Genomic DNA, 25,288 nt, shown 5'->3' with positions numbered 1-25,288 from the left:
CTGCGCCCTTCCCGGCCCGGGACCCCCGGACGGAAGGGGCTGGCTCGTTGGACGCTGGAGACGACAGCTGTCGGGGCCACACCACCATTTCTGTGGTTCTTGCAGAGAAGTGTGGTTCCAAGTATTTATTTTAAAGGAAATTTTAATAATGATTGTAACGATGACTTTTGTCCCCTCTTCCAATTTAAGAGAAAAAACAAACAGGGATGAAGGCGTTTGAAGCCCCGGCAAGTGCCCAAGAAAGCTAACCTGCCCGGGTCCGGGTCTTCCCGGGCCCTCTCATACCTCAAAGGCGTTAATTAAGCAAGCTCTGGGCCTCCAGCTTTGTGGCTTCGTTTTCCGACTCAGCTAAATGATGAGAATGGTCTTCCCAGACTGTAAACGGAGTATTGATCAGCTTCTGAGTCTTCAGATGAGCTAGTCTTGCTTGTAGAATTACATGGTTCCCGAAGCTGGAAAAAAGAAATGGCCTGGTTGTCAGCACTCGCCCAAACGCTAAGGTTACTTTTTTGAACAGAATTGGGAATTAAATTGCCAAGACATCGATAACGAGCAGGAATTGGGATTGTTCCTGCATTTTCTTCCACCTCCTTTAACCTTCCTATTTCATGTATTGTGTCTGTGACAGGAAGCCCAGATCAATAAGCAGGAGAGAAAAAAAGGCAAGAACTCTTGGAATCAATAACCGAACCATTCACTGCTTCTCTGCTGCCCCTTAATCATCCTTTAGCGGTAAGATTATTTTCCCCCTGTCTTCCCTACCATCCCTTTAGTCCAGACATTCCTGGGTGTGGATGTCTCTGCTTTCCAGTGTTACATCATGAACTTCTTGAAGACAGGACCCAGAAATATAAATATGCAGAAGATGGTTACCAAAAGCATTAGACACCAAGCAAATACTTTTTAAAGTGAGAATACTGTTAATGATGGTTGAAATTTTCATTCAGTCCTTACTTATTGCTGAAAATCTCATTCAGTCCCTACTTGCTGCTGATGCAGGAATGTGTACATTTTACATCTCAGTGCTTGTTCCCATTCCCCCAAATATAATGCCTATTTTTTTTCAAATTAAGATTTTTGCCCTGGCCTATAAATTACAAGTTGTGATTTATTCTTTACTCAGAACTCTAGGCCCAAGGCTTCCCAAACAAGCACCCCATATTAATTGTGTGGGGTGTGCCTGTGTGTGTGTGTGTGTGTGTGTGTTGTACTTTTAGCCTGTTGCACCATATAAACAAGAGCAGGATGTAATGTCATTAATTTGTCGGTAATTGTTGGCTAAAAAGAAGCTACTGTGAGTATAGAAAATTCACTTTAGGGGAGGGGGTCAGGGAAGCACCTCGAAGAGACAGGCAACTGTTCCCTGGAACAGCTGCGGACACTGGCAGCGGAATTGCTTGGCATCAGTACAACTCTGTGCAGCAAGAGGGATTTATTTATTTAACAATAGTTCATGATTCTCCCGAGCAACTCCCAGGAGGCCAGCTAGCAGTAAATATACTTTCAGGAAATCAGCTACCCTTCCTAGAAGCAGGCATCAACGCTACAGGGAAGGGAGGTCCCTGGCTGCCCGCATAATACAACATTCAGTGGACTGCCCAGCTTCAAACGCCCCCGAATAACTCCCTCCACTGCCTGCCACAGCCCTGCCCTCCCGTGCTAGGAAGGTTACCTGGTAACTTTCTGGAAGGCCACCATTAAATAGATTAGCTACCTGGGAACGGAGGTGGGCCGTTTCAACCCTGTCCCATTGGTGAAATTTATCAGATAAGCCTGTTGGTGCCCACAGACTAGGATTTTCCAAAGTGATATGTATATATACTGGTGGTTCTTATGATAATGTTAGATGGTAGTTGAGTAACATTTTTATTTTAATGGTCAGGTTTTGGTTTTTTTTGGCCTCGCTGTGGTGCGGCAAGCGGGATCTTAGTTCCCCCACCAGGGATCGAACCCATGCCCCCTGCAGTGGAAGCTTGGAGTCTTAACCAATGGACCACCAGGGAAGTCCAGGTTTTTTTGTCTAATGCACATAACTAGCATACCAAACCCATGGTATTGTAAATATAATTACTTAGGGTGAGGCCACATTTTTTAAGTCAATTTAAAGAGAAATCTTAAGCAAAATAGGATAGCAGAAATCGTTGTAGCTTTTATATTAAATGAGGTGAAGTCAGTAGGGTGCTTGTAGAAACCAGTTTTTATTCTTTCTTTCTCTAGAAGTCTCTGCCAGAACTCTTAAGATATAAGAAGAATCCCATTTTCATATCCTGTTAAAAATTACTGGGTTTTGAGAATGTCTGAGTAGGCAAGACAAAGCCCCTGCTCTGGAGGGCCACGTCAGGGGGAGCGGGGACAGGAGATGTTGGGTAGCAGAACGGGCACATGAGGAAGCTGAGCCCAGGACCCTGGGCACCCACGGTGGGTCCCCAGAAGGGGAGGACAATCTGAGAACTTATTGCCTTTTTCACAAGAGGTGGAATCCGGCAAATCCCTGATGTTACTGATGAGAATTTGGACCGTAGGAGAGAAATTCCAGTCCCTAAAAGCCTCTTTGAGGCTTGTTTCCAAAATAACTGTAGAGATCTAAACAAGAAATGTTCATGATGCTTTGGGGAAGACTGCTTATCAGAATAGTCTATTTCTATAGTCTTTTCTATTTATCACATGATTGTAAATTGTGGACTACCTTCACACCAATTCTAAACACACACACACCTCCACCCTCACGGCTACACTGTGCAAAATTACTGACACTCCCAGGGATCCACTGTTGGGTGACAAGTGAAAAGATTCTTACATGCTTCAGGAACTCTCTCCTTAGTCAGGTGTACTTCATCAGGTTCTCAGATGCTGGCTTTTTAATTCTCACATCTGGCATGAATAGACAGACAGCCAGTGTGTAAGTGCTCGTGGTAGAGTCTATCATAGTATAAATAAATGAACTGTACAGACATTCCTAAACCATTTTTTAATCAATAGTTCATACACACTACCTACCTCACACACACACACACACACACACACACACACACATATGCTACCCTCCCACCCCGACCCCCAGCTTCTGTCACCATCACAGCCTTTTCACAGGTGCACTCTTTTTCAGAGCTGCTGCTAGCAGTGCCTCTATGGGAATCCCCCCACTATTTACTTCTGCTTCCTACCATCCTTACAGTTAGGAGAGGTACGTACAATGACGTAACAAAGTGCATGATGGGAGGAAGGAGGCAAAAATGCAAAAGGCCTTAAATGACTTCAGACTCTGGAATGGATGAAGATATCAGATAAAGATCATAATTACAATAAAGGCAGAACATGAATGTAAAGTGGTAGTTTGGGATTGGACTTACAGGTTCTTTCATAACTTGGAGGTGCTAGAGGAAAATCCCCAGACAGAATTTGGTGTGCCTGTGAAAGAGAGGTAAAAATAAAACCAACCACATTCACAATAGAAACTTAATAAAATTCCTTTTCCACTGTTGTGTTTCCACTGTGTCATCCTCCCCATTCAAAAGGCATTTGATACTGCTGTCAGCAGCCACTATACTAACAGATACTAGCAATAGAATAGAAAGACAAAATTGGAGAAAATATTTATAAAATTGCTATCCTTATATGCAAATAGCCTACAAAAGCCAATAAGAAAAAGCTAAACACCCTGGTAGAAAAATGGGCAAAGGAAATGAATACAATCACTTCTCGTTGCTCATGGATTCCATATTTGAGAATTTGCCTGCTTGCTAAAATTTATATGTAACCCCAAAGTCAGTACTCGCAGCACTTTTTAGATTGTTCAAGGACATGCCCAAAGTGGCAAACAGTTTGAGTCACCTGACGTGCAGAGTCTCGACGGAGGTCCAACAAGAGCATACTCTTTCTTGTTTCAACTCTCATACAGTAAACAAAGTGTCCTTTTTGCAGCCAATTTAATGCCACATGTTCTGCATTCTCATGTTTTTTTGTTAATGACGTCACTGTTTAAGATGGCCCCCAGGTGCAGTGCTGATGTGCTATCTAGTGTTTCTTAAGTGCAGGAAGGCTGTGATGTGCCTTACAGAGAAAATACGTTTGTTAGATAAGCTTTGTTTAGGTACAGGTTATAGTGCTGTAAGTTCAGCGTTAATGGATCAACAATATATATTAAATAAGGTACTGTTAACCAGAAACACGCATAAAACAAATTTACATATTGATCAGTTGGTGAAAACCGTATGACCAGAGGCTCACAGGAACCTGACCCTCCCTTTCCCTTAGGAGCAATAATAGTTCAGTATTCAGTGATTCAGTGTTAGTGGAGACTTTAGAAAAGATAACTACCTTGAATAATGAGAATTGACTATAAGTCACAAAAGAGCTATGAATAACTAGTACACAGAAGATGCTTAACCTCACTGATAATCAAAGAAATGAAAGTTAAAAGGAGATTGAAATATCTTTATCAAAATTATTTTTTAAAGCCAGTGTTAGAGAAAATATCGGAAAACAGGCACTCTTGTGGACTGCTAATTCATAAGGCTAATTTTCTGGAAGGCAATTTGGCTGTACATCAAAATTTAAAATAAGCATACCTTCTAACCTAAGAATTCTACTTATGGGAAAGGACTCTGAGATGATGATTGTACAGTTATAAAAATTTATATTCAAATTTACTGATCCCAGCATTATTTATAATAGCTACAAATTTTAAAAACCTAAATGCCCAGCAACATGGCATATTTTTAAATTGATACATCCAGTCAATGGAATATTATGTATCCATTAAAATAATGATTGTGTTAACGTTGAAGATGCCCGTGAAAACATTAAGTGGTTAAAGCAGATTACAGAGGACTATGGATCCCATCAATGTACTCTAAGTGTATGCCTGTGCGCATCTTTATGTATGCATAAGTATAGAGATACGTTTCTAAGGAAGTTCACTAAAATGTTAGTGGTGATTATCCCTGGGGAGAGGGGAAGGATTTCAGGTGACTTTTACTTTTGTCTCTATTTCTATTTGAAAGTTTTCAATCAGAGAAAATCTGTTTTTGTTTTTAACTGTCCGTGTAGTATGTATCATTATTGTCACACATGGGAAAGAGGAAAAGTTGGTGACTATTAAAGAAAGTACAGTATCATCAGTTCACAATTATAATATTGGTTATCTCTGTTTCTCCATCATCTAGAGGAAAGCTACACACATAATAAGCACTCAGGAATAAATGTTTAATGAATGAATATATTAAACAATAACTCCAACTCCCTCCAGTTTTTTTTAAATAAATAATATGCAGTATGCAATCATTTAAGCTCTACATGTAAATGATCACTGAGAAACGTTGCACTTACCACTCCATGCTTGACATCAATGAATTTTTAAAGGAGCTGGTTATATGAGGGAATAGTCCTGCGTGCAAATGAAGAAGGAAAACCTTCTTCAAGGATCAAGCCCAGTGCTAGAATAAATTCTTACATTCCCAATTAGGCTATACCAACAAATTGTATACACATCACTTATTTCCCTTTAGAATCTGACCAACAGAAAAGTAAGAGGTAAGACAATGCTATAACTAAAAGTTAAGTCATAGTAAACATTCTGGAGCTTCTGGGGTGGCTGGGTAAAATTGTTTTTTATAGTACATATTTCAATATTATTTTTAAAAGAAAACCATACTGATAATAGCTAAGAAGACATTGAAATTGAGTCTATAATAAAAAGTGTTATCAGAATAATTCCGTTTTATATGTCCTTTGGCTTTCTCTATGAGGTTTTCCTGAAGTAAGTCTAAACTAGGGACTGTGCTTCAGTCTTTATTAATTTTCTTAAATTTTAATTCAGCTACAAAATAATTCTTTATGTCCCCTCTCCCCCATAAAAAAGAAAAGTTAACCTTTCAAATGCTCTACATTTTTAAAGATTTTAATTTTTTAGAGCAGTCTTAGGTTCACAGCAAAATTGAGAGAAAGATACATAGAGTTCCCATATACCACCTGCACCCACATATGCATAGCCTTCCCATTATCAGCATTCCCCCACCAGAGTGTTAATCATTGTTACAATTGGCACACCTACACTGTAACATCATAATCACCTAAAGTTCACAGTTTCCATTACAGTTCCCTGTTAATGTTGTACATTCTATAGGTTTGGACAAATGTATAATGGCATGCACCCATCATTATAGTATCATACAGAATATTTTCACTGACCTAAAAATCCTCTGTGCTCTGCCTATCTATCCCTCCCTATACAAATTTTAGAATCACTTTGTTGATACCCACAAAATAACTTGCTGGGATTTTGATTGGGTTTGCACTGAATCTAATTTCAAATTCCACTTGTTCATTGCTGGTATATAGGAAAGCAATCAACTTTTGTGTATTAACCTCGTATTTTGCAACTTTCTATAATCACTTGTTACTTCCAGGACTTTTTTTGTCAATTCTTTTGGATTTCCTGCCTAGAAAATTATGTCATATGTGAACAAAGACAGTTTTATTTCTTCCTTCTCAATCTCTATACCTTTTTTTTCCTTTTTTTGTCTTATTGCATTAGCTAGTACTTTCAGTATTATGTTGAAAGGAGTGGTGAGAGGAGAATCCCTGCCTTGTACCTGATCTTAGTGGGAAAGCTTTTAGTTTGTCATTAAATATGTTACCTGTAGGTTTCTTTTGTAGATTTTCTTTATCAAGTTAAGGAAGTTCTCGTCTTTCCCTAGTTTACTGAGACTTTTCCTAGTTTACTATCATGAATGGGTGTTGAATTTTGTTAAATGCTTTTTCTGCATCTATTGATATGATCGTGTGGGGTGTTTTTTGTTTTTTGCTTGTTGATGTGATGGATACATTAATTGATTTGTGAATGTTGAACCAGCCTTGCATACCTGGAATAAATACCTCTTGGTTGTGGTTATAATTCTTTTTATACATTCTTGGATTTATTTGCTAATATTTAGTTGAGGATTTTTGCATCTGTGTTCATGAGGTATGTTTATCTGTATATCTCTTGTAATGTCCTTATCTGGCTTTGGTATTAAGGTAATGCTGGCCTCATAGAATGAATTAGGAAGTATTCCTTCACCTCTTAATCTCTGAAAGAGATTGTAGAGAATTAGTATAATTTCTTCCTTAAGTGTTTGGTAAAATTAACTGGTGAACCCATCTGGGCCTATTGCTTTCTGCTTGGGAATGTTATTAATTATTAATTCAACTTCTTTAATAGATATAGGCCTATTCAGATTGTGTATTTTTTTCTTGTGTGAGTTTTGGCAGCTTGTATCTTCAAGAAATTGGTCCATTTCATCTTGGTTATCAAATTTGTCAGCATAGAATTGGTCATAGTATTCCTTTAGTATCTTTTTTTTTTGCTGTATGCAGGCCTCTCACTGTTGTGGCCTCTCCCGTTGCGGAGCACAGGCTCCGGACGCGCAGGCTCAGCGGCCATGGCTCACTGGCCCAGCCGCTCCACGGCATGTGGGATCTTCCCGGACTGGGGCACGAACCCGTGTCCCCTGCATCGGCAGGTGGACTCTCAACCACTGCACCACCAGGGAAGCCCTTTAGTATCCTTTTAATGTCCATGGGCTCTGTAGTGATTTCCCTTCTTTCATTTATTTCTGATAGTAATTTATGTCCTTTCTCTATTTTTTTCTTAGTTAGCCCAACTAGAGGATTATTGATTTTCTTGATCTTTTCAAAGAAACAGCTTTTTGTTTCCTTTATTTTGTCTCTTGATTTCCTGTTTTCAATTTCATTGATTTCTACTCTACTACGTATTGTCTCTTTCCTGTTGCTTACTATGAATTTAATTTGCTCTTCCTTTTCTAGATTCCTAAGGTGGAAACTAAATTGATTTTAGATCTTTGTTCTTTTCTAATATATGCATTCAATGCTATAAATTTCCCTCAAAACACTGCTTTTACTGCATTCCACCAATTGTGATAAGTTGTGTTTTCATTTTTGTTTAGTTCAAAATACTTTAAAATTTCTCTTGACCTTTCTTCTTTGACCCATGTGTTATTTAGAAATGTATTGTTTAATCTCCATGTATTTGGGGATTTTCCAGTTATCTTTCTGCTATTGATTTCTAATTTAATTCTACTGTGGTCTGAAAGCAGACATTCTATGATTGCTATTCTTTTAAATTTGTTAAGGTGTATTTTATGACCCAGAATGTGGTCTATCTTGGTGAATGTTCCATGTGAGCTTGAGAAGAATGTATTTTCTGCTGTTGTCAGATGAAGTTATTTAATAGATGTTGGTTATATCCAATTGATTGATATGTTGTTGAGTTCAACTATGTCCTTACTCATTTTCCTCCTTCTAGATCTGTCCATTTCTGATAGAGAGGTGTTGAAATCTCCAACTATGATAGTGGATTCATCTATTTCTCCTTCCTATCAGTTTTCACCTCACGTAGTTTGATACTCTGTTGTTAGGTACATACATGTTAAGGATTATTATGTCTTCTTGGAGAATTGACCCCTTTATCATTATTATTATTTAATGCCCTTCTTTATCCCTGATAATTTTCCTTGTTTCAGAGTCTGCTGTGTCTGAAATTAATAGAGCTATTCTTGCTTTATGTTTCATTGGTATTAGCATAGTATATTTTTCTCCATCTATTCACTTTTTTATAGCAATTATTATGATTTGAAGTGTTTTTTTTAATTTTTCATACTACCAAGCATCTCAAAGCTTTCTCAGTTACTTAGTTTGCATTGTAAGCATTTATTTTCTTTTTTTGTAAGCATTTATTTTCATTTAACTTTGTATGGTATTTCTAAAACTTCCATATGTTGAAAATCAAGTAATCCATCCATTTACTTTCAATCTATACATGTCTTTATATTCAAATGGGGTTTCTTGTAGATAGCATATAATTGGGTCTTGCTTTTTGATCTACTGATAACCTCTTGTCTTTCAATTAGTGTATTTAGACCATTGATGTTCAAAATGACTATTGATACAGTTGGATTAACATCTACCATATTTGTTTTGTTTTCTACTTGTTGCCCTTATTCCTATTTTTGTCTTCCACTTTTTCTGCCTTCTGTCATTTTAAATGAGCATTTTATATGATTGTATTTTGCTCCTTTCTTAGTATAATAATTCTACTTCTTTTTTTTACTTTTATAGTGGTTCCCCTAGAGTTTTCAATATACATTTACAGCTAATCCAAGTGTAGTTACAAATAACACTATAGCACTTCACGAGTATACCTTATAATAATAAAATACTCCTAATTCCTCCCTCCTGTTTCCTGTATTATTTTTGTCATTCACCTCACTTATATATAAGCATAGGTATATAAGTATATACATAAGACATACATATACATAAGCATACATAATTGAATACATTGTTACTACTATTATCTTTGAACAAACTTATCTGTTAGATCAATTAATAAGAAAAATTAAAGTTTTTATTTTACCTTCACTTACTCCTTCTTCGATGCTTTTCCTTTTTTTAATGCAGATCCAAGTTTCTGACCTATATTATTTCCTTCTCGCTAAAGAAGTTAACATTTCTTGCAAGGCGGTTCTACTGGCAAAAAATTCCCTCAGTTTTTGTTTGTCTGAGATAGTATTTCTTTCTCCTTCACTTTTCAAGGATAATTTCACAGGGTATAGAATTTCAGGTTAGTGGGGTCTTTCTGTCAACATTTTAAATATTTCACTCTACTCTCTTCTTGCTTCCATGGTTTCTGAGAAGAAGTTGGATATGATTCTTATCTTGTTTCTTTATAGGTAAGGTGTTTTTTTCCCTTTGGCTTCTTTCAGGATTTTTTTTCTTTAACTTTTACTTTCTGTAGTTTGAAAATGATATGCCTATGTAGAGTTTGTTGTTTGTTTGTTTTACATTTATCCTTCTTGATGTTCCCTGAGCTTCCTGGATCTGTGGTTTGGTGTCCAACATTAATTTGTGAAAATTCTCATTCATTATTGTTTTATATATTTTTTCTATTTCTTTTCCTGGTGTGCCCATTACACCTTCTATTGTCCCACAGTCTGTTCTGTCTTTTCTGTCTTTGTTCTCCTTGCCTTTCCGTTTTGGAGGTTTCTATTGAGGTAACCTCAAGCACAGAGATTTTTTTCCTCAGCTGTGACCAGTTTTCTAATAAGCCCCACAAAAGCATTCTTTCTTTCTGTTATACTGTTTTTGATCTCAGCATTTCTTTTTGGTTCTTTCTTAGGATTTCCACGTAGGCTTATATTGCCCATCTGTTCATGCATACTATCTATTTTATCCATTAGAGCCCTTAGAATATTAACCATAGTTGTTTTAAATTCCTGGTCTGATAATTCCAACATCCTGCCATTTCTGGTTCTGATGCTTGCTCTGTTACATCAAATTGTGTTTTTGCCTTTTAGCATGCCTCGTAATTTTTTCTTGATAGCAGAACGTGTTGTACCAGGTAAAAGGAATTGCTGTAAATAGGACCCTAAATAATGTGGTGGTAAGTTGTAGGGGGAGGGGAAGCATTCTATAGTCCTATGATTAGGTCTCAGCCATTTAGTGAGCCTGTGCCTCTGGACTGTGAACTTCACAAGTTTTTCCAAGTTTTTTTCTCCCTGCTTATGTAGAACAGAATGGCTAAAGTAGACTGGCGTTGGGTACTTCTTTTCCCACATGGAAAGCTTGGGTATGCTGGAGTTGGGTACTTCCCTGCTCCCAGGTCAGTGAGGCAATGATAACAACCCTGGCAGATTAGGCTCTGGTTAAGTAGCTTCTCGTGAGGGTAGACCTTGTTAAGAAGAATATAGTGCTCTGGAGTATTTCAAAATGGTTCCTTTTCCCCCTCCCCCCGCCAGAAGCACAAGGGGATTTTTCTCTGATATTTACCGTGGGTACCTGGTCGAGTTCCTGGGGTAAATCTCACAGTACTGTAGGGGTTGCCCTATGCCTGGGTCCTTTTAGAATTTTTCGCTCTCAGACTTGTCTACATTGAGCCTCCAGCAATTTGTCAGCAATTACAGTTCAGGTATTCCAGCCCTGGCACTGGTTCCCATAGTGGCTTCCACTTGTGAGACTCTGCTCTGCTAAGTTGTGACTCTCTGAATTCACCTGTCTGTCTCTGCAGTCTTGGGGGTGGCGGTTTTCCCTGTGTCCTCACCTCTCTTATGGATCTAAGAAGAGTTGTTGATTTTTCAGTCTCTTCAGCTTTTTACCACATTGTGAGGATGGAGTGGACTCGTTCAAGCCCCTTACATGCAGAACTGGAAGCCAGAAGTCAAGGTAAATTTATGCCTGGAACATTCTTCCATGATACACAGCTTATACTCTTAGAATCAGAGGGAACCAAGACTATGCTGAAGTGCTAAAGCTATACATTTTTCTCAAGGTCTGAAGAAGCTCTAGTGTATTTTTTAACAATTTTATTGAGGTTCATCCGCATTCCATATTTCGTTCTTTTTATTGGTGGGTAGTTAGTATTCCATTGTATGAATATATCAGATTTTGTTATCCATTCACCAACTGATGAATGTAAGGGTTCTTTCCAATTTTCGCTACTATAGATAATACTGCAGTGAACATCACGTGCAGATCTTTGTGTAGACATTTGTTTTCGCTTCTCTTGAGTGGGTACCTAGGTGTGGAATTTTTAGATCCTATTGTAAATTTATGTTTAACTTTTAAAGAAACTGTCAAGGTGTTTTCCAAGGCAGCTGTGCCACTTTACATTCCCACCAGCGATGAATGAAGGTTCTGGTTTCTCCACATCCGTCTTTGTGATTATAGCCATTGTTATGAGGAAAAAATTATAAGTTATAAATTTCCTATAAGATGAAAAAATTAAATTTGATTAAAAGTAAATAAAAATTGATTTAAAAAGGTAAAGAGGGTCTGGTTTGGCATAAAATGATGGGGCCTGGTCAACAGGGATGAGTCAAGGGAGAGGAATAGCATTTGGGAGATGCTCATTATTTGTGCTATTTTATGCTGATAAACTTTAAAAAACAAGCTATCTTAAGCTAAAGTCAAATAAAGAGTTCAATAATTATTTAGCTAAATTCAAGAAAAACTCACTTTTTCACAGCGGCAGTTAAAGCATGTGGATTAGAAGTTGATCCTGCATAATTAGCTATGATTATTCCATTGGCTGTAAATCCTTAGCTTTTCAAAGCTCTATAAGACTTTTATAAATCCCATAGGCCTGCCAGAGGCTTTAGGTAGTTTTTTGTCACCCTTCCTTTCAAGAATTATATGAGATAATCATTAATTACTAAATTATATGATTTTATAATATAGAAGTTTTATAGAAAGTAATTTTGAGGCGTTTGTTGGATTATAGGGGGAAAACAGGCATTAGAATTTGTGCTAGACCACTGCATGAGGGATTTACACATTTATGCTCATCTTGTAGCCAAACTTGGTCATTCTTCTAACTGAGTTAGAAACATCTCTCATTTTCTTCAGTCTGTTTATGGAGAAGAACACCAGCAAGCTCTCATATGTTGGAGTTCGGTCAGCTGACGATTTTTTTCTTTGCAAGTTAACAGTTGACAAAATAGAGCCCACAGGACAACTTGACCTTGGCAGTTTCAACTGGCCTTTTAATTAAGGACATTTACCATTACCCTAATTTGCTACTGTGTATCCACCTCCCTGCTCCCACTTCCTCCTCCTAGAATTGCAACCAAATTGGGCAATTTTGTTGATGAAACTAACAATGTCAGTAACGGCCAACAAATTCTACCTTACATATTAGGTCCATAAATCTTGCCCCAACCCTGATGGAATGCCACAAGTATTTGGTTTTAAAAGTGAATTATCAAGAAAGCAAGTGTGGGTTTGCGAGCACCACTCTTTCAGAATCAGAGAAGCTCAAGTTTGGAAATATTCTTCGTCTTCTAATCATGTAGTCCACCTACTGGGTATCTGTCATTGTACTGCTCTCAGCTGTATTTGTGATTCCGTTTTCTTAGCTTAGATTACGGGATCATATGATCCCCTACCTACCCATCCCTGAGGTCCTTGAAACTTTGAGTTCCTTGAAATGAAGCTTCATGAACACAAAACATAATGTTGGAAAGGGAAGAAAAATAGTTTTTAGCCTTTTTGGAGTACTGTGGTCTCAAATTGTATGTACACAAAAGAGGAGAATTTAGATCAAAGATTAACAACACTTAAGCAAGAGTCCATGGACACTCTGGAGGGATCCAAGAGGTACGCATTGTTGGCTTGTAGAAGTGTCTCAATGGATGTGTTTCTGAAGATAGGGCCCAGAGCTTTCATCAGCCTTTTCAGAGTGCCTCAAAAATACAAGATATTTCAAAGACAGAATTGCTAACCATTGGGATAGATGACAGAGTGAATCTTTTCCTGACAGATTTTTAAGAATAAGGTATTTAATGGTCTGTATATTAGGTAAAAATTTTTCTATCAGTATTAAGTTTCTTACGTGCGATAATGGTATCACAGTTATGTAAGAAAACATTTTTTTTTTTTTTTGCTAAAAGAACATTCTTAATTCCTAGGAGTACATGCTGAAGTATTTAAGGATATACTGTTATTATGCCTGTAATGTACTCTCAGTAGTTCAGCAAAGAAGTACTATATACAAGTATCAATAGGGAGAGACTGAGATAAAGCTGTATGTTAACAAATGTGGCAAAATGTTAACAATTGGTGAATCTGGGCAGAGAGTAGGCAAATATTGGTTGTACAATTCCTTCAACTTTTCTATGAATTAAAAAAAAAATTAGGACTTCCCTGGTGGTCCAGCTGTTAAGACTCCACACTCCCAATGCAGGGGGCCCAGTTCGATCCCTGGTCGGGGAACTAGTTCGCGCATGCCACAACTAAAGATCCTGCACTCCGCAACTAAGACCTGGCGCAGCCAAATAAATAAATAAATATTTCTTTTAATCTTTAATTGTGTATAATAAGGCATTCACTTATCTGCCTTAATTTCATAATTATAGGCCAGGAAGTGCTAGTATCATATTTTATAGATGGCTAAAAAGACAGAAAAAGATTAAGAAAACCAGGCAGCAGCATCCCAAATTACATTGGAGCCATAACCAAGGACAGACCTAAAAACAGTGTCTTCTTCCCATCTTCTCCCCACATAGCTCCAGCCCGCTCCGTAGGCAGACCCATGGTTTGTTCACACAAGCCCCTGAAATCACTGTCGTGCCCACTGTCGTGCTATCTTTTAAGTTCCCGGGCAAAAGCAATCGCAGCTACTGCCTAGTCGATGTTTTGCTTGAACAGCAAAGTATGCACAGTAACAGATGGCATCTTGTGACCTTCTTAATAACAGGCTCAGCTGCCAATGTTCCCTTGTGTCCAGTCTCTGCGGGGAATTTGGAAACTCTTGCCTTACACTTGAATATTTTCTGACAAACACATTTAACCATTTATTAGACTGTTTCCTGATTTCAAATAGAGGAAAACAAAATTCCCAATTCCTGAAAGGGACACTGGTATTCTGTGGGTCTGGGGGCCCATCCTGGGATCCTTTGGGGTGTGCTGGCCATCATCCGGCGTATCTGTCATTTTGAGTGTGGTGAGGACCTCAGTCCCAGGCAAAACGCTTCCCAGGCTACCTGGATTGATGGGTGGCCAATATAAGCTTTTTTCTTTCTGTAGTTTAAAAGAAATGTATGCGCTTCCCACAGCCAGGCATACAAATTAACCAGAAAACAAAGTAAATGCCGGCGTTAGAAGGTCCCTCTGCTGTGACAGCCCACACCAGGAGTGAAGTCGGGAGCCCCGCGGTGGGTAAGGCTTGTTCTAAGCCACTTTGCTCCCTTCCTTGGGCAGCTGCGCTGTCGAGCTCCACGGTGGGAGTGGGAAGAAGGGGGGGGGCAAGGATTAGGTGAGGCAGTGGCCTGCCCGGCGGCCCTGCTGGTCCTCAGCTGTCCTGCAGGGGCAGCTCGCCTGTGTTAACAATGGAAGGCACACAGAGTGGCCCTAGGAACAGCCAGGGAGGATATTCATGTGGAAGCCTGAGGAGTCCTCTTCTCCCCCAGCAGAATAGACCTGCAGGGCTTGCACCAGGAGGAATCCAGGAACAAGTCATATCAGTCCCCATCAGGCAACAGGTGTGTGTGTGGGGGGGGATGGGATTGGTGGAGAAAGTGCTAGAACATTCTCAGTGCGGGTGGTAGGAGTGCAAAGTGTGGAACCTCAGGGATAAACAACTCAGGTGACAGGCACAAGATGGCGTGAATTCACACGCAGGAGGAGATGGGTAGGAATTAGGTTTCTGTTTGGCGGGGTGGGAGGTTTCATCTGGGGGTTTCTCCTGGTAGCTGAGGCAGAGGAGGGGAGTCTTTCCTCTTGGCCCCAAATTCTGGCCTTTGGAAAAGAGGATGCCTTGGAGAGGGGCGGCCCTCCAGATGCCTCTGCCTGGGAGATGCTGGTTTGGATGTAGAGAAGCCTGGATGACGAGCTGCGAGTCTCTCCCAGGACAGCTGGGGCAGATTTTGCCTGGTTTGGTGGCCATCTTACCCTTTACTGTTCCGTCCCGGGGCTGGCCTGTTGCTCCCTCCCCAGGCCGACCAGCACACCGGCAGGAAAAGTCCCTCTCTTCGGGCATGCCCTAACCCATCTGCCCCCACCTTCACTCTGGGGCCCCAGCCTCCAGAAGCCAAAAGCCTTGGAAACGCTCCCAGAACAGCACAAGGGGGCACATCCCTGAGATGTTATGGAAACAAGGTGAACAAAGCTTGGAGGCCACAGGACACCCACATCACGAAGAAGAGGAAGGTACTTGCCCTGCCTCGGGCCCTACAGGCACCAGCTCTCCTCCCGCTCTCTTTCCTGTCTCCCGCTCATCCCCGATTGTGTTCACCATCACGGGTTTACACGACTGCGTGTGTATGTTTCAGATTTGGGTTCGCCTGGCTGTGCCTTGTTCAGCCTGTTACAGAGCCTGGGTGGGGGGTGGCGCAGCGTGTACACCTAAAACCACGTACCGAATGCAACAGTGCCATTTGGAACGCTATTTTTCATTCCTTTTTTTTTTTTGGCCAAGCCGCGCTTGGCTTACGGGATCCTAGCTCCCCGACCAGGGATTGAACCTGGGCCCTCGACAGTGAAAGCACGGAGTCCTAACCGCTGGATCGCCAGGGAATTCCCTCATTCAATTTTTAAAGTATTACAATTTTATGTGCTACTACAGAGGATTTTAAAGCCTGCCATTGGAAACACAAGTTGGTCCCAGCTTGCCCTTCCCCGTCCCCGTGTCCTCAAGTCCATTCTCTAGCAAGTCTTTGTTCCCATCTTGCCCCTAGGTTCTTCATGACCAATTTTTTTTTTTAATTCCATATATATGTGTTAGCATACGGTATTTGTTTTTCTCTTTCTGACTTACTTCACTCTGTATGACAGACTCTAGGTCCATCCACCTCACTACAAATAATTCAATTTAGTTTCCTTTTATGGCTGAGTAATATTCCATTGCATATATGTGCCACATCTTCTTTATCCATTCATCTGTTGATGGGCACTTAGGTTGCTTCCATGGGCTGGCTATTGTAAATAGAGCTGCAATGAACATTTTGGTACATGAGTCTTTTTGAATTATGGTTTTCTCACGGTATATGCCCAGTAGTGGGATTGCTGGGTCGTGGAAACACAAGTTTTTGAAAGGTTGCTTCAGTAAAAAGTATATTCTAATTTTTGAAAGTACTTTGTGAATTCCCTTTGGGAAGGCAAATTCTATGTAACAATCTGCCTCTATAAGGAAATATATTGTGGGAAAGAAAAAGTCAACCATGGAAAGTCCATAAAAACCACTGTTCAACATACAGTTAAACGACATCTGGTTTGTACTGAGCCCTGTCCTGGGTGCTGGAGTTACAGAGACGAAGAAGACAGACAAGTTCCTTCTCTCATGAAGCTTATGCTCTAGAAGAGGAAAGAGATAACAAGTAAACGAATACAATAATACATGGCAAATTAGGAACTAAGATGGAAATAATTAAAAATGGAAAGAGTGTGAAGAACTGACTTTAAATGTAGTGGCCGGGGAAAACCTCTTTGAAGAGATGACATTTAAATTCAAACTTGAAGGATACAGCTCAGCAGAGCTGAGATCATTGCATTCCAGCAAAGAGAATGTATGTGCAAAGGTCCTGAAGTGGGAAATGGCTTAGCAGTTTCAAGTTTCTGAAAGAAGCCAATGTAACTGGAACAGAGTGATCAAAAGCAGAAAGGCATGGAATGAGACTGGACAGATAGGCAGGGTCCCATTTGTGCAAGACCTTACAGCCTTGGTAAGGAGTTAGGATTTGATTGCAAGTTTGACAGGAAACAGAGAAGTGACATCATCTTGTTTATGCTTTAAGATAAAGACATGACTTGTTTATGCTTTAAGATCTCCCTGTGTAAAGACATGACTTATGGGTGGTCTGCTGAGTTCTTTTTACTTTTGTAAGTCTCTTGAGGTTTGGAGAAGGCTTTGCAGGAGAATAAAAGTGAGAGTGAAAGAATAGGAGAAAAAAGATGTTAAAAATGGACACACACACTCTTGAAGTAACATGACAAACCATGTTCATGTTGCCCTCTTAGAATATTATTTGGTTCTTGTAAATATCTTCCTGGATCCTGTCATCCTTGTAAAAGGCCATATACCATAGAGTTCCAAGTAGCTGCTTTAGGGACTTGGAATTTGTTATGTGTGGCTAGGGAATATCCCAAGAAGATCTTACACATGCTGTCACATCTGGGCTTTGATGTGGTCATTCTAGAGATAACCTCTTCCCTAGTACATACGTCTCCTGGAAGAACAAGAATCAAAGAGCCCAGTGTACCCTTCTGCAAGGGTAAGTTGGGCTTATCCTGGAGGGACACAGGCATGGCCTTAAGAACGAGAAGAGGGAAAGGAACAGCCTGTGAGAGCTACCCCAGCTGCCCCGCATCCCACCTCACTCTTCATAAATTGCTTCTGCTGGAGGGAAGCTTTTTAATTAAACAAAACTTGCTAGAATCTGTCTCAGAGAAAGTTGAATTGTTGAACAGTTACTGTCTGTGGTATTGCAGTTTTAGGATCCTTGATTTTAGTTTTTATTAGCTATTGCTTTGTTCTTTGAACATGAGAGATGGGCATATGAGGGGCCAAAGAAGGGAAAAGCCACAACCACATCACTTGGAAAGAAAATTAATAGTGACGCAAAAGGAAAACCCGCCTTAGTGTAGGCAGAACCAATAAGATGGAACTCTTTGAAAGGCAGTCGTGAAAAAGAATTTGAGAACGTATTTCCTCTGATGATGTGAATCACACTTAAGAACAGCCTGTCTGATTTGCATATCTACGAATGGACACTTTTAAAAAAATTTTAATGACATCTCTCATCTGCTATCAATTCTTCTTCGTTCTTTTTTAAAAATTTTTATTTATTTAATTTATTTATTTTTGGCTGTGTTGGGTCTTCATCGCTGCGCGGGTGTTTTCTCCAGTTGCGGCGAGCAGGGACTACTCTTGGTTGTGGTGCGAGGGCTTCTCATTGCGGTGGCTTCTCCTGTTGCGGAGCACGGGCTCTAGGCACACGGGCTTCAGTAGTTGTGGCTCGTGGGCTCTAGAACGCAGGCTCAGTAGTTGTGGCGCACGGGCTTAGTTGTTCCGCGGCATGTGGGATCTTCCCGGACCAGGACTTGAACCCGTGTCCCCTGCATCGGCAGGCGGATTCTTAACCACTGCGCCACCAGGGAAGTCCCAATGGACACATTTCTACAAAGAGACAGTCAACAGACCAATGTCCACTAGTGGTGAGCAAATTTATCCAGTGGGCTTGTACTGACAATCTGATCCTTGGCTTTGTGTTTCAATTCCCTTCATTAGAAGCTTCTAGCACAAAGTCGATGATCCAAAAATTAGACATGGACGTTGAAAAGAAGCACAAAGGGAAGTTATCCTCTGGCCAAATTAAATAATTCTACTCTGATGTACTGTCACCTCTTAATGAAGAGTGTAGTCATCAGTTAAATTAAAATGACCATTTGAGGGGCTTCCCTGGTGGCGCAGTGGTTGAGAGTCCGCCTACAGATGCAGGGGATACGGGTTCGTGTCCCGGTCCGGGAAGATCCCACATGCCGTGGAGCGGCTGGGCCCGTGAGCCATGGCCGCTGAGCCTGCGCGTCCGGAGCCTGTGCTCCGCAACAGGAGAGGCCACAACAGTGAGAGGCCTGCGTACCGCAAAATAAAAAAATGACCATTTGAGGAAAATGAAAAAGGCAACATGGGCGAGGTCCATTAGTAAGTCATCATTATGAATACAACATTTATGTCCTTTCTACCTTTCCTCTACTAATACTTTACCATAAAGATAGGAGAGGAGATATAGGAAAACAAAGCAATTCCTATGGTAGAGGCGTTAAGTAATTTAATTTCCCTTACCCTAGCTCAGACTTGTCTCCGAGCTATGTAGTGTGTTTCGGTTTTACGTTTATTACTGCAAACGGGGAAAGAAAGTCTTTCCTGACTTTCACAATAGCACAGATGGTTAGCTGTGCTGTCTCTTGCCTCAACAAATCATACAGGGACACACAAAACCCATTTCAAATGCACTGTTCCCATAAAGTTCAATTTTATTAAGAAAGCCAGCAGAATGGTGATAGCCATTATTTAGGAGAACCCCATGAGGCTGCAGGGTGGTTCCTGACACCATCCACCCTCCTCCCACAACACATGGGTACATACTGAACAACAAATACAACAAAAAGTATTAACAGAATATTTTATAAGGTGCTTTAAAAATCCTAATTTGAGATAATCTTTAGTCTTATTAAACCTTCAAAGATTGAACCCTGAGAGGTGGAAATTATATGAGAAAAACCTATTGTGTTTCTTCCCCCAAAATCAGAGTGTGTGGCAGGAGGGCCAGCTGTCCCCTTCCACAGTGTGCAGTTGTTACTGGGAAGAGTCTACCCAGCCCAGGAATCTAAACTCTCTGGCATGTAGGTGGGGTCTTGTGACTGCTTTTCCCACTGGAATGTGAGCATATGAGATGCGAGTCATGTCCAGGCTGAAATGGTGAAAAGGCAGGGGTGCCTTCCCTACCCTTTATTCCCTCCCGCTGGATGGAGAGAAAGGACTCTGGTGCCCCAGGGGATGTGGAACCCCAAGATGAAGGAAGTCTGTGTCCTTAGATCACCCTGTAGAAGGTCTGTCTGCAAAACACCCTCCTGGGCCTTTAGACGAAGGAAAAAACTGTGTTTTAACGTGTTAAGCAACTGGAATGTGGAGGTTTATCTATTATAGCAGCTAGTGTTATCCTGATTTAACTAAAACTGGGTGGAGGTGGGTATAGATTAGTAAATGGAGTTTCCTAATTGGTCGTTTATAATAGTTTGTTTTTTCTTCCCAGTTCTTCGATGTACCCAGTAAAGCTCAGATTCCATTACCTAGAGCTCCAAGCTCTGTCAGAAGGTACATTTGGGACTCACATGGAGGAGGAAGTTTTTTTGCCCTGGAATAACTGTTACTTTTAAGAGCGACAGATCCAGAGTGGAACATGCTCGTTTTCTTGCTAGAGAAGCCTTGCCTTTAGTAGGCAAATGGAAACCATCTGGATGACAATGAAGTATATAAAAGTTATCAAGACAGCAAACTTGGCCAAAGGGCTGTGCTCAGAACTGATCATGTGGCACTTACCTTTAACATCTGTGGTCTCTTGGAGACCAGCCCTGCGGGCAAAGCAGTTTGGCAATGACATCCTAAAGAGAGCAAGTACAAATTATAAGCTTATGGGTTTATAAGTCACAGACTATGGACTTAACAGGGCTTTTCACTCACCCTTTCATTTGATTTCTTAAACTTCGACGCTTCTTCTCTTCCTCTCTTTCCACACTCCCAACCGTAAAATCTCATTAAATCAACCCAAGTTGGACTTTCTCATTGTCTTTAGTGATTTGTTTGGTCCCTGATTTGTCATAAAAGGGTAACGTGTTCAACTTTTGTACATGAAAATCTCAAACATTAAGTTCAAAATTGTTTTCACAGGATTTCTGAGACTTTCGCTAGAGAGTTGTTTTCAAAATAAGATAAGTGCTATGAATGGAATAGGAAATATTACGGTAATTATGTTGGTTTCCCAGGAAAACTTAGTAGCAATGCGGTAACTTGGGGATTCACAGATGCTGTGTCTATCTTTCAAAACATATCTATAGTTCAGTTTCCCTGAATCCAGATATGACACTCATTTTAGGCAAGCGGTTGGCTTGGCGGGAAGCACAGTCATCAATTTCTAGAGGGCGACACATGGTGGCCATCGTTTTAGGGCCTCTGATTGGGGGGAGGAGGGTCTCCGAGCTCTGGGTACCTGGAATGTGTCTGTGAGGTAAGGATAGAGGGGAATTATCTCAGCCTAAAGAGTTCTAAAATGCTCCTGGACGTGTATTCAGCCCACAGACTAGCCCTAATAACTCCTGAGATGACAGCTGGTGGCCCACCCTGTATCTTTCTTCTCCTAACCAACAGCAGCAATTGAATCACTAGAGGGTATTACTTTTTAAATGTACATTTCTAAGCCCAACCCCAGTCGTTATTTTTCCAATAGGTTTGGGGCAGAAGGTCTGAGGCAGGTAATCAGTGGGCCAGTTTCCTGACTTCTATGGGAATCATTTCTTTGCTTCTCCTTATATTGCTTATTACCCAGGCAGATATACCCAACACTATAGTTTGGCTTAGACTGTTTTTTTTTTTTAATTTTACGTAAATGGAATAATACAATATGTATTGCATCTGGCTCAAAACGCTCAATATAATATTTGTGTCATTACCAGGCGTAACCATAGTTTGTTCATTTACACGGGCATCGTATGATCACAGCACTGTCTATGCATTCTGCTGTAGATGAACAGTACATATCGTACCTTTGGCTTCTTTTCAGTTTTTTGGCTATTATGAAAAATGCAGCTATGAACATACTTGTACATGTCTCTTGGTGCACGGGTGACAATGCATTTCAGCTGGGTATATCCTTAAAACTGCTAAGTCCTAGGAAATTTATAGCATCAACTTTAGAAAACAAGACCAAACAGTTTTTCTAAAGAGAACAATTCAATGCACATTCCCACCAGATGTACATGAGAGACCTCATTGTTCGACACTCTCACCAGCACTTAGTATTCATGGTGTTTTTAATCTTAACCTTTCTGGAAGATGACATGAGTAAGCTCATTGTGGTTTTAATTTACATTTCCTGATTACTAATGTGGTTAAGGTCCTTTTGATAAGTTTATTGGTCACTTGGATATCTTGGTTTATGAACTTCATTTCAAAGTCTCTGTTCCATTTTTCTAGTGGGTTGTCTTTTTCCTACTAATTTGTAGGAGTTTTTTTTTTTTGTGGTACGCTGGCCTCTCACTGTTGTGGCCTCTCCCTTTGCGGAGCACAGGCTCTAGACGCGCAGGCTCAGCGGCCATGGCTCACGGGCCCAGCCGCTCCGCGGCACGTGGGATCTTCCCAGACCAGGGCACGAACCCGCATCCCCTGCATCGGCAGGCAGGCTCCCAACCACCGCGCGACCAGGGAAGCCCTGTAGGAGTTTTTTTATATGTATCATAGTTATGAGCCCTTGGTCAGTCACTGAATTGAAAATCTTGTCTTCCTCTCCATAGCTCGCCTTTCCATACTTGTAAGGGTGTGTTTTGTTAAAGAGAACTACTTAATTTTAAGACAGTCCCATTTACTTCACTTTTTCTTTGTGGTTAGCGCTTTTTGTGTCTGTTTAAGAAATCTTTGCCAACCTCAAGATCAACAAGATATTCTCTATGTCATCATCTAATGGATTTGCTGTTGTGCCTTTCACACTTAGGCCTCTAATTCATCTGGAATTAATCTACCTGGGATTGCAAACACGACCTTTCTCCACTGTTCTGCTACCTTCCTCATAAATAAGTGCCCATATATGCATGGTTCTGTTTCTGGGCTCTTTATTCCCTTCCATTGGTCTATTTGTTATCTTTGTGCCACAATACCATCCTGCCTTAATTACTGAGGCTTCATAGTAAATTTTGTTATCTGTAGAGCCAACCCTCTTACTTTGTTCTTTTTTGAGAATGTCCTGGCTATTCCCTGGCCTTGAATCATCTTGTCAAGTTCCACAAAAACACCTATGGAATTGCATAAATCAATTTGGGGAGAAATAATATTTTTATAATATTTAGTCTTCTAATCCATGAACATGGTTTATCTCTCCATTGACTTAGGTCTTTATTTTCTCTCACTAATGTCTTATAGTTTTCTGTGTGGAGATCTTACACATCTTTGATTATCTTTATTCTTAAAAACTTGACATATTTTAGCAAAGTGGCATTTTTTTAAAATTTTCATTTTAAAAATTGCCTCTGGCTCAAATTAATTAATCTGCCTGGGATTGCAAACACAACCTTTCTCCACTGTTCTGAGTGTTTTCACTGGTAAGTGAAAATTTGGTCTGGTAAGTACTAATTTTCTTTTATATTTCCTGCTTTTAAAGATTCATGAAAATTTTGTATCGTGCTCCTTCCTTTATTATAACAATTTTTACTTTCCTTTATTATAAAAATGTTTCTGCTCTCCACTCTACCTGTGTTATAGGCATACCTTGTTTTATCAGACTTGGCTTTATTGTGCTTTGCAGATACCGTGTGTTTTACAAATTGAAGGTTTGTGGCAACGCTGTGTTCTCAGATGATGGTTAGCATTTTTTTTAGCAACCAAGTATTTTTAAATTAAGGCATGAACATTGTTTTTTAGACATAACACTATTGCCCACTTAACAATATAGTGTATACATAAATTTTATATGCACTGGGAAACCAAAAAATTTGTGTGACTTGCTTTATTGGGTTACTCACTTTATTAGACCAAATTGCAATATCTCCGACATCCGCCTGCACTTTTCTATTGCTGCTGTAACAAACTAATGCTCCCTATTTGTCCCGTGGCCTTTTAGTGAGTCTAGCACAGCGCCTCTTCATTTCAGAAGCATGATCCAACATGCTGCTGCTTTTTCATTCAGGGATTTGTCTCTATAAGTACCAATGCAGAAGGGAAAATCATTGCTTTTCAAAGAATTTGGGACTCTTCTGAAAGGCCCAGTCAGAGCTCTCACAGTTTTCATATTTTCTGGGTTTGTATACCCCAGGGAGTCCAAGGTTGAGATAGGGAAGCAAGCATTGCCTTGAAGATTCCCCTGCTGGCCTAGAGGTGCCTCAGAATTCACAGAATTAGCAAAGGGACTTCCAAAGTTAATTGAGGTGTCAACATACTCGAGAGCTATTAAAAATGCAGTGACTGTGTCGTTCACTGGAATACACCAGATGAGGCATCCAGTTGCAAAGTACTTCTGAGGCATTTTGGCTTTAAGCATTGTTTTGATAATTTGGAAAGCCCTGGAAGGCAAAATAACTAGTATTCGTTAGGGTATTATTTGAATTATTCCGCACGTCTCAAGTTGGAGCCAATAATCCAATTAATTTTCAAATAGATTTCCAGAATTTGGACAAGACATTTGACAACCTACAGAGGGAAATACTGCATTTCGAATCCCCAGCTTTTCCACATCCTCACTTAATGCTTTCTGTCTCAAACTCACTGAGTTGCTCGAAGCTCTCAGATAATACCTGGGATTAAGTGCTCGCTGCCTTTGTGCACTCTCTCCTCCAGGCAGCCCTCCCTTCTCTCCCCACCTGCTAAACCAGCTCAGAAGAAAGCTGCTTTACAGAGCTCTTTCCAGAAACACAATACCCCTCCCCCTGCCACAGACACTGATAAAATCTCCTTCCCCTGTGCTGGTTACTTATTTCTGTGGTTTCAGTTACCCTATGAAACTGAAATTAATGTTTTCTGTAGGCCTGTCATAGGGCTTGGTTTATAGTAAACGCTCAGAATATGTCTTTTGGGCCCCCAGCACTTGAATTCATCCAGAGACAATTCATGGTGGAGGGCAGAGGAGGGTCTAGTCGACGTTCCTCCTGATCCGAGGGAATTTTTCAATTCCCCGAAGTGGAAAAACTAGACAAGAAACAAAGTGAAATTCTCAGGAGCACCTCTTTGCTGAGCAGAGAAGACAGAATATCTACATCTTAACCGAATACTCATATTTTAACTTTTCAAGAGTAAAGGTACGGGCTTCCCTGGTGGCGCAGTGGTTGCGAGTCCGCCTACTGATGCAGGGGACACGAGTTCGTGCCCCGGTCCGGGAAGATCCCACATGCCGCGGAGCGGCTGGGCCGTGAGCCGTGGCCGCTGAGCCTGCGCGTCCGGAGCCTGTGCTCCGCAACGGGAGAGGCCACAACAGTGAGAGGCCCGCGTATCAAAAAAAAAGAGTAAAGGCAGTTGCGCATAATTTTAGGAGTACTAAAT

This window comes from Lagenorhynchus albirostris, chromosome 4, assembly GCF_949774975.1.
Source record: "Lagenorhynchus albirostris chromosome 4, mLagAlb1.1, whole genome shotgun sequence".
Classification (NCBI taxonomy): Eukaryota; Metazoa; Chordata; class Mammalia; order Artiodactyla; family Delphinidae; genus Lagenorhynchus; species Lagenorhynchus albirostris.
Note: the sequence above shows the minus strand (reverse complement) of the source record.